This window comes from Rana temporaria, chromosome 1 (genome assembly GCF_905171775.1).
Source record: "Rana temporaria chromosome 1, aRanTem1.1, whole genome shotgun sequence".
In the NCBI taxonomy this organism is placed as follows: Eukaryota; Metazoa; Chordata; class Amphibia; order Anura; family Ranidae; genus Rana; species Rana temporaria.
In genome coordinates, this window is record NC_053489.1 from 588,115,397 (window position 1) to 588,133,720 (window position 18,324).

At 44.3% G+C, this 18,324-nt stretch overlaps 1 protein-coding gene across 1 annotated transcript in view; it reads left to right on the plus strand.

Moving 5' to 3' along the window:
- The first annotated feature begins 234 nt into the window (after positions 1–234).
- Positions 235–18,324, plus strand: part of RBM47 (RNA binding motif protein 47) — a 194,561-nt gene continuing 176,471 nt past the window's right edge. The window contains exon 1 of the mRNA XM_040335070.1: positions 235–868. The gene's annotated coding sequence lies outside the window, so the exon portion shown is untranslated. The remainder of the gene's footprint in view (positions 869–18,324) is intronic.

An 18,324-nucleotide genomic window follows, 5' to 3' on the forward strand; every position in this document is an offset into this window, starting at 1 on the left:
TCCGAAAGGAAAAATTAAGCAGGTGTGTTAAAAAGGAAAACCAAAACTGTCTTTCACCTGAAGAGCAGAATGAGTTTCTCAGGGAAATTGTAAAGTGGAACTCCCCCTCCGAGCGATACGGTGTCACCGGCTAAGGCGAACCCACATGAATTGCAGGGAGCAGTTTTTCTTTTGTAGTAAAGGTATCTGGAGAGGAATGCTGTACTGGCCCATGGCCAGTAAGGGCTCACTGAGCTGGATAAAGTTTCAGTTTGGATGTGCGGGAAGTTGCTTGTGTTAGTTGGGAGTAGGATTCTGGTTTGGTGAGTTTAAGGGCAGGGAGTATACCAGTTAGAGACAGGCTTTTCACTGCGAGTGAGCGGAGGGAACTGATAAGACAGCCCCAGCCAACCCCTTGTGCTTCTCACCACGAATATTACTTCATCCTCTCGCTTTATTTAACTCAAGCGAAGGGGGGCTTTTTTTTTTTAATCTCTGGGAGGGTTTGCATACCTTTAATGTTTTGTGTCTAGTCAGGGTTTTTTTTTTTTTTCATTAAGAAATATCCTTCTGAGCCTCTATTTAAAATATTGGAATGTTCAGCTTTTGGGCAGTGAGGATTTGAGATTAGTGAGGACCTGCTAATTGCGAGTTTGTCGGTTGTGCATTTTTCCAGGGCTCAGAAAGGGGGAAAAAACTGACAGAGGGTGAAGCCTGAAGTCTGAAGGGCTTGGCTGCTATCAGGAGGTGTATGTTGTTCTCTCTCTCCTGAGACAATATAGGAGATGCAGTAGCTTTGCAGTCACACTGAGACATCTCCGAGCTCGAGAGCACTTTTTTTTTTTTTGCAGAGCAGATCGGCGAAACTGAGCGAAAGACCTGAGACCAGGTAAGTTTTACATTTTATGGAATATATTTTAACATAGGTAAGATGGCTTTGTTTGTCATTTGGTTGGTTAAAACAATAATGAAAGTTAAACATTAATTTTGTTCAGTATTGTTTTACAGCTGTTAAAGGGTAGCACAAGAGTCCTATACATGCTGTGTGATTAGAAGTTTTGCTAGACAAGGACACTTCTCATAGCTCCCACACTACGCACTATGCAGAATTGTACGCCAGACCTTGACCTTGCTTACCATATGCTTTGAGCTCTCCAGTAGCAACATAAACAATTACTGAATTAGCTTCTTTGGGGCTTGTATGTAAATTCTAACAATAAAGCTGTGCCACACGTCGATAATTTTTTTATTTTTGATCAGTTTGGAAAAAAAAAAACATTCCTCCATCCACACACGCAAGGTGGATAGTGGAATTTTCCCCGCTATGCTATTGGATTCTGACAGTGGGGACTGTCAGAATACACAGATCAGCGCTGCAGCACCTGTTATGCTATTGGATTCTGACAGTGGGGACTGTCAGAATACACGGATCAGCGCTGCAGCACCTGCTATGCTATTGGATTCTGACAGTGGGGACTGTCAGAATACACGGATCAGCGCTGCAGCACCTGCTATGCTATTGTATTCTGACAGTGGGGACTGTCAGAATATATGGATCAGCGCTACAGCACCTGTTATGCTATTGGATTCTGACAGTGGGGACTGTCAGAATACATGGATCAGTGCTGCAGCGCCGATTGGCTGCAGGTGCCGATCAAACGAAAATGTACTAACAGTCTCATTCGAGAGCTGTCAATCATTACATTGACTCCACACAAACAGAAGCAGACACACGTGGATCCAAATTCAGCTGACCCTGCTGAACCAGATGAATTTCGATCCATCCTTAAAGGGGTTGTAAACCCTCCTGTTTTTTCACCTTAATGCATCCTATGCAGTCACCGGCCCCCCAGCGACCCCCCCCCCCCCGTTTTACTTACCTGAGCCCTGGAATGTCCCATGGCGAGGATGCGCAGTCTCTCTGCCCGGGGGTTCTTGGCTCTTGATTGGATAGATTGAAAGCAGCACAGCCATTGGCTCCCACTGCTGTCAATCAAATCCAACAACGCAGGCGCTGGGGGGGCCAAGTCCTGGATTCGGTGGCTATGTACGCCAAATGCTGGACACTGGAGCATGCCTGCAAGGTAACCCCCCGGGAGAGCACTTCTCCTAGGGGGTTATCTGATGCGGGGAGGAGCCGCGAGAGCCGCTGAGGGACCCAAGAAGATGGCGTTTGGGGCCACTCTGTGCAAAACAAACTGCACAGTAGAGGTAAGTATGACATGTTTGTCATTTAAAAAAAAAAAAGTATGGTGTTTTTGGACAGCTGATTCCGGTTTTTCGTCTGGCAAAATCTGGATGTGCAGACTATAAAAAAATATGAACTCAACGTCCGATTTTCGGATAATTAGTAAGTTTTTTTTGTATGAAAAAAATCATAAGAGCAAGCCCACGCATGCTCAGAAACGAAAGAATACATACAAAACTATTCAGCACATGACGTCACTTCTGACGTTGTATTCTGTCATACGAGAATTTTCGTATGGTGAGTAACCTCTTCACTTTCGACGTGAGACTAGCATGCAACAAAAAACGGTTGTCTGAAAATCTGATCGTGTGTACGAGGCTTGTGTCGTGTGTACAAGATTAAAATAAAACAAAAAATGCGTGAAATAATGAATCCACCACATCTATGGACTAATAAACTGCAATACTACACATTTTTGTTCTTGGGTTTAGATTATTATTATACAGGATTTATATAGCGCCAACAGTTTGTGCCACGCTTTACAACGTTAGGTTTAGATAATAAAGCTTTAATAAAGTTTAGCAGTGTGCAGCAACAGTGTGCAAAGTGCGACAACCCATGGCAACCAATAAGATTTTAGTTCTCTGTAGTCAGGCCAGCAAAGATTATTTTTTTCTGCAGTGGGTTATTATACATTATTGAACATATGTTTGCAATACAAGTGGATAGAATTTTTATCTTTAAAGAACAAGCAGGATTAATTACTGTTTATTTTACAAACATTAGTACAATGTGTTTGTAGTATTGTTGTCAGGGATTAGCAAACTCTCCGGAAGGTTCTTCCCTGCAGTCCACAGGTTGCTATGACCTCAGTGTTACACCAATCTGTCATGATCCAGAATCTGCGCACTTTCCATGACGTTCTGTGGGGGGATTTAAAATCGTCTTCAATCCCTTTTCCCACAAATACCGATCAGGAGGGCTAAATCCCCAGTTGGTATGAACTAGTTTCACATTACTTGTCACCTGTCAACTTATAATTTGCTATTCCTTTTACAAACATGGGTATTATATTTGTGTAGTCATCACTTAGAAAATGTGACAGTCTAACAAAAAATTTTTAATCCCTGAAAACTCCCTAATTTTTAATGGCGGTAACATGATAGCACCCTTCGATCTGTATACCTAAAATGATACTGTTATCACCTTTTATTATAGAAAATTCGATTTTTTTATTTTTATTTCACCTTGAAACTCCTCTAAGTCCTTCAACCCCAGTGTACAATACTGCATTGAATTTTTTTATTTTTTTTTCTAAAGTGTATTTTGTGCGTGTACTCGAGAGAGAAGCCGGACTGCAGGAGTTGGGAGTTGGCAGGCCTCCCCCAGAGGCAATCTGCCACCTTTCTCCATGCCCCGGGTGGCAATGGTGGGTGTGTGGGGGGGTCCTCCCACACAGCCCGCCCTACCTGCTCCGCTTTGAAGCCCAACGGGGCAGAGGGACTCCCTATAAGGGAGTGAGAGGATTAGCCCGCTCAACCAGCCCCGTTAGTCCTTTGCCTCTCTTTTTAGAGACCGCGTGGTCAAAGTGCGTGCATGTTAACCCAATTTCGAGTGCGTGTAAGTGTGGTGTTTTTTGTGGGAGGGGGGTGGACGTACTAAGCGCAGGCTTACCTCGCATAGCACACCCACCGGGAGCCGGGCTGAGACCACCAAACTCAATTCACATGTAACCGAGACCGGGATCCGAACCCCTAGCTGCAGAGGTGAATGGCTTGTCAGCGCAGTGCCAATCGCGTTGAGCCACCGCAGCTCCCACTGCATTTAAAACATCTAAATCCAGGGCCAAAATTGTCATGAATTGCAGCTTATGTCGGCCATACAAAATCATTTGTTTGAATAACCGTTCAATTTTCGACCATTAATGGGGTCACAGCAACTGACGATTTTCATGCGGCCATCAAATTCGAGTGATCGGGTATGTTGGATTTTTTTTTTTTTTTTAAACTGACGAACTTCTAATCAATGATGGGAGAATTGTGTGAAAAATATAATCAAAAAAGATATGCGCAATGAGCTGTGACCTGGAAAGAAAAGAAGATTACCGGCCGCAAATTTTCTTTTTATTGGACAAATTCCGAAATGAATGGTGGCACCATCGGATTACAAAACGCACACATTGCCTGGAATTAAACCCATGTATGGCCCGAATTACCAGCCCTAAGATGTGGTTACTGCCTTTGTTTTCCCCTGGTGATGCTACCAGTAACACACTTCCTGTCCTAGGATGACAACACTCAGGGCTGGTTCACAGCACAAAAACGCACTCCAGATCCATAGCGGATGCATTTCTGCATGCATGTTTTTAACGCGTTTTTGGCGCGTTGCTTTTCCAGATGCTTTTTTCTCTTATTGTACTGGGGTCCAGTGCTTTTTGGTGCGTTCCGGTGCATTTTTGATGCGTTTTACTGAGTTCCAGTACAGTCAAGTGTAGGAAAAATGCAACATGTTCTACTTTTTTTCTTGAACTGGAAAGCTCTGGCACTAACGTGAACTATGCCATTGGAAACCATATTACTTACTTTTCATGCGTTTTTTATGCATGTGGTGTGAACTGGCCCTCACTCACAATACTGTATCTATGGAGGGGCAATGTTTTCACCCTAGGACAAGAAGTGTGTGAAGACTACAGGCCAACTCCTCTTCCTCGCATTATTTTTTTATGCTGCTTGCTATAGGCCAAAATGCATACCTCCCAACCTGCACGGATTCTGCGCGACATTCCCACACAGACACTTCTCTCCCACAGTCCCGCAATAGCGCAACTTTTCCCGCAAAGGAAGAGGAGACAGTGATGGCAGCATAGGAGGAGGGGAGGGGCTTTCCAAGCTAAGAAAACCCAAATGCCAGTGTTCCGTCAGAATTGGTGACCCATCAGATTAGGTAACGGAAGTGACATTCCATCAGCTGCGTATGAGTCCACCGCTACCACGTTTGCTAATCTGAGAGAACACCTGCAGTCAGAAGAATGCGGCACCGGACATCTTGCTAGACTCAGCTAAGCCTTGAATTTTAGAGTAATTTTTGCAATGAAGTGAGCGTATATGAATAAATATAGTATGTTGATATCTGTGATGCTGTTTTGATGTTACATTTTGAAAGAAGCTGGACGCCAGCAGTAGGAAGGTGGCGGAGGTCATGTTGGTACACCCCGCACTGCTCAGCGCTAAATCTTCAGGCTTTCAAAAGTAAACATCCAATCAACATCACAGATGTCAGTATACTATATGTATATACGCTCACTTTATTGCTAAAATTTGTCTGAAATTCAAGACATAGTTGGGTGTAATAAGATGTCCACTGCCTTCTTCTGACTGCAGGTGTTCTGTCAGATTAGCAAGCCTGGTAGCTGTGGATGCATGCACAGCTGACAGAATGTCACTTCTGTTACCTAATCCGCCGATTCTGAGGGCACACCGATCTGCCTGAGCTAAGGGCAGATGTATTCCAGGAAGTAAAGGCTACACGAATCATCTGCCCTTTCTTAAAGCGGAGGTTCGCCGGTAAAATGCTGTTTTTACCCTTAGATGTATGCTCATTTAGTCTAGGGGAATCGGCTAGTTGTTTTAAAATCCGAGCATTACTTACCGTTGTAGAGGGCGATCTTCTTCGCCACTTCCGGGTATGGGCTGCGGGACTGGGCGTTCCTTCTTGATTGACAGTCTTCCGACAGGCTTCCGACGGTCGCATCCATCGCGTCACGATTTTCCGAAAGTAGCCGAACGACGGTGCGCAGGCGCAGTATAGAGCCGCACCGACGTTCGGCTTCTTTCGGCTACTCGTGACGCGATGGATGCGACCGTCGGAAGCCTTTCGGAAGCCTGTCGGAAGACTGTCAATCAAGAAGGAACGCCCACTCCCGAAGACCCATACCCGGAAGTGGCGGAGAAGATCGCCCTCTAAGTAATGCTCGGATTTTAAAACAACTAGCCGATTCCCCTAGACTAAATGAGCATACATCTAAGGGTAAAAGAGAAAAAAAAACATCATTGGGTGAACTCCCGCTTTAAGGTGGCCACAGTCAGAAATGCTAGGTGTTTTTATTTAAATGATTTCTCAGCTAAATAAAGCATGGAGAAATGGATGGATGGGTTTGCTATGAATATTGAAAATAAATGAAATAATGTTTTTAGTTTGGCGTGATCAGATACAGTTTAGTTCCTCTTTAAAGGATGTGATTTATTTCAGCAGTCCACACTCAGTCACAGATTTTTAGCTACATGACCCACACAGAAGAATGTTACCCATGTAGTAGGGTTTTTCAGAGAACAATTCCTGTATTATATCTTTTAGAAAATGTGCACCTGATGTGTATATTAGGACATATACAGTATGTCAGTAAATAGCTCTTGGCTTTTATTCATTGCATTTTATAACCAAATTTATAAGGAGTATGCACCTGACTGGTTTGTTGGGAAAATAATATAAGTAATCCACAATCAATAGCAGGTAAATTGTGGCCACATGGATCACTCTACTAAAAACTGCCCTTGTATTTTAGGTCTCATAGCAGTTATTGTCTATAGGTGACTTATGAGAATATAAATTACAAAAATGCATACATTTGGTAAGTTTGTTGAGCCGTTTGTTATAACTGGTTACCAGTCTTTTTTTAACATAAAATATAAATGCAGAATGCACAAACTGGTTTTCCACTCCAGCTACTGTCATTTAATGTGAACCTAACCTGACCTAAAACATTTCTATGATAACAACAGTGCTGAAGTACGTCATACACCTTTCAGAACTTTACAGGGTAGTAGATGTTTTGGGGTTTGATAGTTCAATGATATTGGTGGCCAGTAGGATTGAGCTCCGGTTTGGTCTGAACTTGTGTTCGGACTTAAAGCGGAATTCCACCCAAAAATGGAGCTTCCGCTTTATCGAATTCCTCCCCCCCTCCGGTGTCACATTTGGCATCTTTCAGGGGAGAGCAGATACCTGTGTAATACAGGTATTTTTCTCCCACTTCCGGGACATAGATAACCCGATCCACCTGCGGGTATCTATGCCACTTCTGGCACCTCTCCCCCCGCTGTCTTATGGGAGACACACAGGTCCCAGAAGACAGCAGGGACCAGTGGGAGTGCGCAGCGCGAGTCGCGCATGTGCAGTAGGGAACCAGGAAGTGAAGCCGCAAGATGGCAAAGGCAGCACCCAAGTGCCGAGGAATAGACCGGCTTCGGGTGCCGACATCGCGGGCACCCTGGACAGGCAAGTGTCCTTATTTTAAGTCAGCAGCTGCAGTATTTGTAGCTGCTGACTTTTGGAAAAAAAAAGAAAATTGGCAGAGCTCTGCTTTGTCCTGGAAAGAAGCTGTCACTCCTGCCACCTGCAGCTCAGTCAACTGCAGCTAGGGCCAGGGCTGCTGTTATAAATCACGGGGCCCCGTACAGCCTACCTGACAGGGCCCCCCAGCCCCCCCCCCCCCCCAAATATATCAAAACAATATTTTCACAAACAAATACACTAAAATCATTATTAGCGGAAACAAACATGTGTGAATTAGCTCTTTTTTAAAGTTTTGAAAAATCTTTAAACTTTTTTGTTAATATAATTTTTTAAAGAATGTTAACATGTATTAAAATGTATTTTATTTATTTTTTATGAGACAGGTAAGCCAGCAGTGCCATGGGGGGCATCACAGTGACATGGGGCACATAGGGGGATCAGAAGCAGGCAGAACAGGAAGTGGGAAGTAATTCTGTAATTGTCCCTCCATCCCACCACAATTATTCCTTCTGCTGTCCGGGCCCCCCTATTTGCCCGGGCCCCCTACAGGAGGGCTGGTGGTCCCCCCCAGCGGCCCTGGCTAGGGCATTCCCACCCCACAGCTACAGGTGCACAAATGGGCAGGGATGCTCTTGACATCATTGACCTAATGTGGCCACATAGTCATATTAGGCCAACGTAGGGTTGCCACCTTATCTCTTTAAACCTGAACACATTAATTACTCAGGTTCTGAGGCTAATTTAATGCAGATGAGGTACTAAGTGAGTTTAATTACCACCTTAATCAGCCACAGAACATGTGTAATTAATATGTGTTCAGGTTTAAAAGGGATGAGGTGGCAACCCTAAGAACACTTTGGGTTAAACCCAAGAAGGTTCACTTTCAGAATCTATTAAGCGTAAGCAATCACAGCAGATAAAAAAATCTACCCATATGTTGGAAACTCTTTGTTTACTTGATTTTTATATGAATACCAAAGAAAGTCTGTCCCTATGGAAAGTCATTACCATGCGTTGAACAATGTACATCGTGTGAAAGATGAAAAAAGCTAATTTACCAGTGCAGCCATGAAACTTCGTATACAGTAGCACTAAGCTACCCATACATAACATGGTGGATGATTACAATTATCAGATATAAATTGTCTGTGTACAGTTTTTATAATAGATAGTATAGCTATATGTTTAAAGGGGTTGTAAAGGTTTGTGTTTTTTCCTATGCATTAAGGTGAAAAAACACCTGGCAATCATGGGCGCCCCAGCCCCCCCGTTTTACTTACATGAGCCAGTTCACCTGCTCTGCGCGTCCACTGCATCCTCTTCTCCACAGAACCTTTGTGTTCATTGGATAGATTGATGGCAGCACAGCCATTGGCTCCCACTGCTGTCAATCAAATTCAATGATGCGGCCGCCAGGGGGCAGGGCCGAGTCATACACTCGGCAGCTATGGACGACGAGTGTAAGACACGGGAGCGCGCCTGCAAGGCAACCCCCACAAAGGAGAGCTTCCCAGAGGGGTTTAACTATTGCGGGGAGGAGCTGCAAGAGCTGCCGTGGGACCCCAGAACAGCAGGATCGGGGTCACTCTGTGCAAAACAAACTGCACAAGTAAGTATAACATGTTTGTTATTAAAAAGAAAAAAACTGAACCACTTTAATGCTAATGTCTGATTGGCTATTGAAAGGCTCATACTTAGGGGGAATAATAGGAGAGGCTGTTTGTTGACTCCTGATTATTGGTTTAAGCGACAATGAAAGTGAAACCCTAACCCAAGCATCTTTGTTATTTCAATAGAGTTGGGAAGAGTTCGTTTTGAAAAGGTTTTTTTCTTTTTTTGCCTTCTGTAACCCTGTTTAAAAAAATGTATTCTCATCTTAAACTGGTGAGGAGTAGTCACCGGGACAGGATATGAGAGGAGCATCTCCATTGGGAACACGTTAACGTTACGAACTGTCACTTTCCAGGATATGAATATATTGTACCAAAAAGAAGGTGTGCAAATGTCTGGTTGTCAGTTGGTATTGTATATGTATTTCTCGTCAGGGGTTGTAAAGGTACAATTTTTTTCCTAAATAGCTTCCTTTACCTTAGTGCAGTCCTCCTTCACTTACCTCATCCTTCGATTTTGCTTTTAAATGTCTTTATTTCTTCTGAGAAACCCTTTACTTCTGTCTATAACTCCACACAGTAATGCAAGGCTTTCTCCCTGGTGTGGAGTGTTGTGCCCGCCCCCTCCCTTGGACTGCAGGAGAGTCAGGACGCCCACTAACACACAGCTCCTTTCTCTATCTGCAACATAGAGAGCGTCCTGACTCTCCCGCAGTCCAAGGGAGGGGGTGAGCACGACACTCCACACCAGGGAGAAAGCCTCACATTACTGTGTGGAGTTACAGACAGAAGAACAGGAAGTGAGGATTTCTCAGAAGAAATAAGGACATTTAAAAGAAAAATGGAAGGATGAGGTAAGTGAAGGAGGACTGCACTAAGGTGAAGGAAGCTATTTAGGAAAAAAAAAGTTTCTTCTTCTCTGGTAAGTGAACTTTCTCAGTTCTCCAGGAAAAATTGTCTGTATCAGCACTTTAATGTCACTTTTGTGTTCTCTGAAATGAATGCTAAGCTTGTATCAGACTCTATTCTATTTTGAAGGGAAAACTGTATGTTTTCCTTCAATGGGGTGGTGCATTGTTGTGATATGGCTGTAGATTGCAAAGGCATCTAGCAAATATTAGCTTTACTACTGCTTTAGAAAGTAACATCCTGTATACATCCTTGTACGTTTTTGGTTCCCGATCATAGAAGCTTTATGTCATAACCGTTTTATCAGTTATTCATACCTTAAAGCGGATGTGCCATGGGAACAAAATATTAAAAGCCAGCAGCTACAAATACTGCAGCTGCTGACTTTTAATATTAGGACACTTACCTGTCCTGGAGTCCAGCGCCGATCGCAGCAGAGCACGAGCGATCGCTCGTCACTCTGCTGCTCCCCCCGCCATCCACGCTGAGGGAACCAGGAAGTGAAGCGCTGCGGCTTCACTGCCCGGTTCCCTACGGCGCATGCGCGAGTCGCGCTGCGCCCGCCGATTGGCTCACACGCTGTGTGCTGGGAGCCGAGTGTTCCCAGCACACAACAGGCGACAGACGGGATGTGACGGAATGCCCGTCTTTCGCCCGTAGCGTGTGGCCGGAAGTGGGTTCAAATACCTGTCTTTAGACAGGTGTCTGCACCCCCCTCCCCCCTGAAAGGTGTCAAATGTGACACCGGAGGGGGGGAGGGTTCCGATCAGCGGGACTCCACTTTAGGGTGGAGGACCGCTTTAAGGTAGAATGGTCAGTGTTCCATGTAGAAACCAGCTTCTCCCTTTCAGGTTTCAAGGGCATAGTAGAGCTATAAATTGTATGTCAAGGCAAAATGAAAAAACAAAACAAAATGAAAAACAAAACATTTATTACGAGGTACAGAAAAATATTCACAACACACTGAAACACTATGTTATATTACCACCCTCAGAAGAATTGGACACTGGCAAAGCAAATCTGTAAGGACAGCCCAGTATAACCCCTTACATCCCTCTTATGCCAGATTGCTCGTCTACAAGTTGTCCAGAACACTGCAGCCAGACTGGTAGCAGCTAAAAAAAACGTGGGAACCAATCTCCCTGGCCACGAGGACCCTCCACTGGCTAGCCGTAAAGGACAGGGTGACATTCAAGACCCTCTGCCTCACCCACAAATGCACGCAAGGAAACGCGCTGCAATACTTAAGTGAGAAAATAAAACACTACACCCCAAATCCGGTCCTCCGATCAACTAATCAAAACCTCCTCCACATCCCCAAATCTCGCTACAAAATGAAAGGAGAGTGTAGATTCGCTGTCCAAGGACCACGGTTATGGAACGCGGACATCCGGATGGAGGAAAATCATTGGGCCTTCTGCAAGGTAGAAAATGAGCAACCAGCCTTTAATGTCACCCTCTGGGCACTGGATCCTGCATTTGAAGCTCACCTAAGCATGTGGTGCAGCACAATGAATTACAAGATGAGTTCTCTACAGATCCATAGCCACAGCCAACTATTCTGGGGTTCATCTCTCAGCTGAATCTCCCTTTCTTCAGTCAGAGTTCCTTATCGTCATTTCTGAAGGCCCCTGTAGGGGACACCCTGCTTCTCTATCATTAGGTGGATTTGTCAGCTCATCATTCAAGCTTATGACCTTAGGAACAAGATTCCCCTTTCTCAGCCAAAGTTAATGCCACTTGATCAGTCAGTGCTTCATTGGCATTTCAGGATAAGTCATAGTGTTCTCTGATTTACAAGGCTGCCATCTAGACTTCTGTTCCTATGTTTGAAAGGCAGCCATCTTGTCTTCTGTTTACTTGTTCATTACATTGGTGGATGTTCAAGCCTCAACTGATGCCAGCTTTGGTTGGAGGATTCTGTTGGCTCTCTTGATCCCCCTTGTAAACCTTATGTTCTTGTGGGCCTATTAGTATTTTGTCTTCTGCTCACACATCAGCTGGACTACTTTTGGACACCCCTGTGTTTCAGAATACGATCCTGTGTCCTGCAATGTATGGCTAAGAAACCTATTTTTGCCTCACCTATAAAATCTTTTTCTTGGAGTACAAGACAGGACACAGGTGCCTCACCTCTGTTCATATGATCCACTCCTATCATTGCTTGCTAAACTGAGGCACGCTGGTAGCAGGAGGGGTTATACTGGACCGTCCATACAGCTTGTTGGTGTCCAATTCTTCTGAAGGTGGCCAATAGGGTGACCACATTTCCAAACTACCATTCAGGGACACCCCCCTTCCTAAAAATCAGGTGGGATTTATGATTTCTCCAATCACAAGAAGGGGGCGGGGACTGTGCTCCTCCAGGCATTTCCAGCCAGGGCAAGTACCGTCAGTGAGTAAAGCGGTGATATGGTGGCCTTTTTTGGGGTCATCAGATTGGCCCGGGAGATGGCTGTGTCAGTTTCATTACGGGACACTGTATTGTCCTGGAATGAAGGTGCCCGGGACAGACCTGCAAAATGCGGGACTGTCCCGGGCAATCCGGGACACGTGGTCACCCTAGTGGCCAATGTTTTAGAACACTATTTTGTGTCCCATCAAGATTTTTTTTTTTTACAGGTACGACAAAATTCCTAATATGTGTACTTCTCTGCAATACGCCCACATTTATCAATGTTTATCCCTTTAAACATGCTTCATGTACAGATAAATAACAGTTGATGTGTCAGAAATACATTTCTGATGGATTACAAGGAACACAAAATTCTCCACATCTTCATAGCCCTTCTTCCTGCACAGGCAGAAAACACAAGACATTATCACAAAATTTCAGCCATAATGAGCAGGTATTTGTAAAGCCAGCCAATCCGTGGATCAAGTTTCGATCCATGTATGGGCTAGCTGCTTGTACACATCTAAAGATCGGCTTGTGTACAACCAACCTGTCTGTTTTTTCCCAAATGATCAGTGCCGCTGGCTATAGCTGGCAACACTACTCATTGTATTCTGCTGGCGGGAAAGGCTCCCTGCTGGCAGAATACAAAAGCACAGAGGGGGGATTCTTCCATCCACATTGAATGGGGGAATCGGCTGGTTGAACAAAAGAAAATTAATTATGTGCCTTACACTTATCGAACAGATATAACAAAACACTTTCAATGATATGCTTAGAAGATCAAAAGGGTGCTAATAGGAGTTAATTGTTGGGGTTTTGAATACACATTAAATGGGAGATGATTGTTTACTTTGGGCAAACTTCTTTCAGATATTTTCATGAAGTTCATTGTCTAAAAGAGGAACGGTCTCTGTGTCTCATATTATATATCAGATTTTCCTTTTATATTCCTGTTCTGGAAAAATCACTGGAGTTAGTTTGGTTGGTATGGCCAATGCAATGTTGTTGCAGTTCTGCTTTCCAACACCTATTTCCTTATTTAATTTTTTCCTCATTTAAAAAAAAAAAAAACTGGAGAAAGATATATTTTTTAGTTACCCTAAAATACCTTTTTCAAACGTGATGCCTATCAATTTATAAGGAGTAATATCTTCATGAGGCACGCAGTCACCTGCCTTGTGGAATACTCACACACCTCTCTCTTAGCTTAAAGTGGAAAGAGTCTACCAATCTTCCTATCACTGGAGCTCCACCTCGCCTTTACTGGTGTGCTTTTTTGAACAGAGATAGGCCCCGTACACACGTCCGAGAAACTCGACGGGCAAAACCGTGGAGCCGCCGAGGATCTCGGCGAGCCAAATTTTCTCATTGAGTAACAAGGAGATAGAGAACATGTTCTCTATTTGGCCCGACGAGATCCTCGTCGGTTTCCTCGGCCAAAAGTGTACACACGGCCGGGTTTCTCGGCAGAATACGGCTCCCATCGAGTTTCTGGCTGAATTCTGCCGAGAAACTCGGTCGTGTGTACGGGGCCATAGAGATAAAGTCCTTGCTGTGGCCTGAAAACTGCAATATAATAGTTCCATTTATTGAAGGTTCTTTGCTGGAAGTATTTTAGGGAGATACAGGAATGTCTAAGAGACAAAAATGTAAAGGTGTTGTAAAGGTTAGTTTTTTTATTTTTTAAATAGGTTCCTTTAAGCTAGTGCATTGTTGGTTCACTTACCTTTTTCTTCCATTTCCCTTCTAAATTTTTTTTTTCCTTGTCTGAATTTCTCACTTCCTGTTTCTCCACAGTAAGCTTGCCCCCATCATCTGGCTGGGGGTTAGTCAGCCAGAACAGCTTACTGAGGAGGAACAGAACGTGAGAAATTCAGACAAAGAAAAAAAAACATTTAGAATGGAAATTGAAGGAAAAGGTAAGTCAACCATCAATGCACTAGCTTAAAGGAACGTAATTAGAAAATAAAAAACTAACCTTTACAACCCCTTTAATTTAGCCTATATATTTACCCAAGCAGGTCACAGATCCAGGAATAAAGGAAGCACCAATATGATTGACACGCCCTCCAAAGTCAGTGACTAGATCATTACGGCTAAGTGACAAGGGGCCAGATTCACAGTGGAGATACGACGGCGTATCTGCTGATACGCCGTCGTATCTCTGTTTCTATCTATGCGACTGATTCATAGAATCAGTTACGCATAGATAGCCAGAAGATCCGACAGGTGTAATTGTTTTACACTGTCGGATCTTAGGATGCAATACCGCGGCCGCCGCTGGGGGGAGTTCGCGTCGTAAACCAGCGTCGGGTATGCAAATTAGGAGTTACGGCGATTCCCGATGGATTTTTGCGTTCGCTACATCGCCGCTAGTCTAGTTTCCCGTCGCAAAGTTAGTAGTCGTTTTGGGTGCCTTAACTTTACACAGCACACGTATGTGCTGTATAAAGTATGGCCGTCGTTCCCACGTCTAAATTTAAAAAATAACGTCGTTTGCGTAAGCCGTCCGGGAATACGGAATTACGCTACGCGCGTCGCCGTTCGAAAAAATTACGTCACGGCGCGCAAAGCACGACGGGAATTACGTAACGGAGCATGCGCAGTAGGTCCGGCACGGGAGCGCGCCTAATTTAAATGGCACACGCCCATTTAAATTGGCCCGCCTTGCGCCGGAGGCCGCCGGCGTAGGTTTTCATCGCAAGTGCTTGGTGAATCAGGCACTTGCGATGAAAACTTGCGGCGGTGTAACTACGATACGTTACGCCGCCGCAATTCTTCGTGAATCTGGCCCAAAGTTCTAAACTACTTTACAATGCAAGTGTCTAATATTAACTATGGCTCCACACTTAAGATCTGTGCTTTGTTTTTTCCTTCAGATGTGCCCATTTTTGGTCCATGTAGACTTAAATCGTAACTCCTAAAAATGCAAACTTTTTTTATGCAGCCTCCCGGTGACTAGCTTTTCATTGGCTAAAAATGCTCAAGCCGGAAAAACGTGTACCAATGTGCATAAAAATCAATAAGCCTACATACTTGACTGTGAAAATGATCTAACATTGCAACTTTAGTTAAACATTGAAAGAATGTTTTTTTTAGTTCTAAAATCCCTGTTTTTCTGCTCCTGGGTGATAAGGACATTGGATGTTACAATTGTGGGGACATGTGCTTAACCAGAATTTGGGCACTTGCAATGCAGAGCTGTGTATGCTTGTGCATTTCACTTGTAGGCCCTAAAATGTAGGTCCCAGTGCTCTGAGAATATGTGTTATAATGTATGTTTGAGTTTCCTTCATTTCCATTGCACAAGGGATAAAATTACATTAAAGGCAACGAGGTCAAATGCCTTTTTAAATAAGTGCTGCATCCTTGTGCCTTATCTATTACACAGAGCAGAGGAGGAAATGAAGATCATTGAACCCTGTAGTATCATACACATGAGCAGTAGAGCAAGGGTGGGAAGTTCAATGAGTCAGGTTCCTAAGACGTTGATCACTTAAACATTCTAAATTCTAAAATTTAATATGGAGTTTCCTCAGAATAGCAGTTGGTATATTGTACATTTTAGCCTAAAAAGAAAAGGGTTGTTTGGGCTGGATTCACACTACATGTACTGCTTCTAGAGCAAATTGACACATATAGCCAGATTCAGATAGACTGGCTTACTTTTGCGGCGGCGTAGCGTATCGCATATACGCTACTCCGCTGTAAGTCAGAGAGGCAAGTGCTGTATTCACAAAGCACTTGCCTCCTAAGTTACGGCGGCGTAGCATGAATGGGCCGGCGTAAGCGTGCCTAATTCAAATGAGGAACAGGGGGGCGTGTTTTATGTAAATTACTCGTGACCCGACGTGATTGACGTTTTTTCCGAACGGCGCATGCGCCGTCCGTGGACATATCCCAGTGTGCATTGCTCCAAAGTACGCCGCAAGAAAGTATTGGTTTCGACGTGAACGTAAATTACGTCCAGCCCCATTCACGGACGACGTACGCAAACAACGTAAAATTTTCAAATTTCGACGCAGGAACGACGGCCATACTTAACATTGACTAGGCCAGCTATTTGTTCGACTAACTTTACGCCGGAAAACGCCTTACGTAAACGGCGTATCTTTACTGCGACGGGCAAGCGTACGTTCGTGAATCGGCGTATCTCACTGATTTACGCATTCTAGGCGTAAATCAGTGTTCGCGCCCCTAGTGGCCGGCGGAACTAGACAGCTAAGATACGATGGCGCAGGCCGGCGTATCTTAGCTAGGTTTAAGTGTATCTCAGTTTGAGTATACACTTAGGCCCCATACACACGAGAGGATTTATCCGCGAATACGGTCCAGCGGACCGTTTCCGCGGATAAATCCTCTCGAGGATTTGTGCGGATTTCCATGCGATGGAGTGTACTCACCATCGCATTGAAATCCGCGCCGAAATCCTCTGGCGATGACGTGTCGCGCCGTCGCCGCGATTATGACGCGGCGACGTGCGCGACGCTGTCATATAAGGAATTCCATGCATGCGTCGAATCATTACGACGCATGCGGGGGATCCCTTCGGACGGATGGATCCGGTGAGTCTATACAGACCAGCGGATCCATCCGTTGGGATGGATTCCAGCGGATAGATTTGATAGCATGTCATCAAATATTTATCTGCTGGAAATCCATCCCAGGGGATAAATATCCGCGGAAACAGATCCGCTGGAGTGTACACACCATAGGATCTATCCGCTGAAACCCATTTGCTGGGATTTTTCAGCGGATGGATTCTATCGTGTGTATGGGGCCTTAAACATACGACGGCTTAGATTCCGAGTTACACCGGCGTATCTACTGAGACGCCGGCGTAACTCTTTGTAAATCTAGCCAATAGTAAATGTACTTAAATGAACATGCATTTTGTTAGTTAAGTCTTATTTTATTAGTATTTTATAAAGTTTAGAAAACCCAAATGAGTCAAATGAGTACAGCACTTGAGAATAAACCCTGAAACTCGTTACAAGACATAGTCAGTATAATGAACATCACTATTGGATGAATACTATAAAAAAAAGGAAACCCAAGCCCCTGATAGTAACAATACAGGTCTCAAAGTCTCGTATATCATATGAAAAAAGAAGGGAAAAAAGGGCAGTACGGGATCCTAAAGAAAAAAACAACAACAAAGGGGTAGGGTGTAGAAACTAAGAAAAGGGAAAGGTGGGGCAAGAGGGATAAGGGGCGATGCTCCCCACCGGACCCTGTTATCTCAGATCTGGAATTTCTACCTCAGTAGGAGGGAATGGCTCAAAACTCCTGCGAATTATGGAATATGGTCCAGGAGGCCCAGGTCACAGTATGTTTATCCAACCTATCGTGCTCCGCTGCTAGTAAATGTTCCAGATCCATGAGTGAAACCATTTACAGTACCCATGTGGCCCGACCAGGCACAATTGGAGATCTCCAGTGTCTAGGGATGGTATTAGGGATGAAGGTCCCTGTGGCTTTACAATAGAGTTGCAAAAATGAAGCCCAGAACCTCTTGATCAGGGGCAATCGGCCCAAATATAAAGCATGGTACCCTCCTGACTGCCAGAGTGCCAATATAGATTGGGGATGGAAGGATAATATCGATGTGGAGTATCTGGGCACCTGAACTACTATGTTATACATGCATTTTTTTAAAGCATTGCGTTGATGTGCATTTTCTTGTTTTTTTGGTATACACCTGGAGCCAAATTGCTTACAGTATATGGTGCTTCGATGCATTGTAACATGCTGTGTGGCATTCAAACGCAGGAAAAATATGGTAGACTAGGCTGAATGAATAAATCTAACTGTGTATCGCCAGTATCGATCCATGTATGGGCAGGGAGATTGTATAGAGGTGGCAGACCTGATTTATTTCTGTACAACTGCCCTGCTGGATTTTTCCTACCCAATCAGCCTTGCAGGCTATATCCTGCAACGCAGAT